Below are 594 nucleotides of genomic sequence, written 5' to 3'. Positions count from 1 at the left end.
TTGCCGCCACTCATTCTTATCGCCCCCATGCCGCCGTTAATCGCCCGTAAGGCGATTGCCACCAGTCATTCTTATTGCCCCCCTGCCGCCGTTAATCGCCCATAAGGCGATTGCTACCACTCATTCTTATTGCCCACCTGCCGCCGTTAATCGCCCGTAAGTCGATTGCTGCCACTCATTCTTATTGTCCCCTGCCGCCGTTAATCGCCCGTAACGCGGTGCCACCAGTCATTCTTATTGCCCCCCTGCCGTTAATCGCCCATAAGGCAATTGCCGCCACTCATTCTTATCGCTCCCCTGCCGCCGTTAATCGCCCGTAAGGCGATTGCCACCAGTCATTCTTATTGCCCCCCCTACCGCCGTTAATCGCCCATAAGGCGATTGCCGCCACTCATTCTTATCGCTCCCCTGCCGCCACTCATTCTTATCGCTCCCCTGCCGCCGTTAATCGCCCGTAAGGCGATTATTACCATTTTTTGTTTTCGTCCCTCTGCTGCCGTTAATCGCATATAAGGCAATTGTTGCCATTTTTTGTTTTCGTCCCTCTTCTGCCATTAACCACATTTAAAATCTTTTGTTTCGTCCTCTTCTGCC

Source organism: Homarus americanus, unplaced genomic scaffold (genome assembly GCF_018991925.1).
Source record: "Homarus americanus isolate GMGI-L3 unplaced genomic scaffold, GMGI_Hamer_2.0 scaffold40248, whole genome shotgun sequence".
NCBI lineage: Eukaryota > Metazoa > Arthropoda > Malacostraca > Decapoda > Nephropidae > Homarus > Homarus americanus.
The sequence above is the reverse complement of the archived record's forward strand: the minus strand, read 5'-3'. Positions refer to the sequence as shown.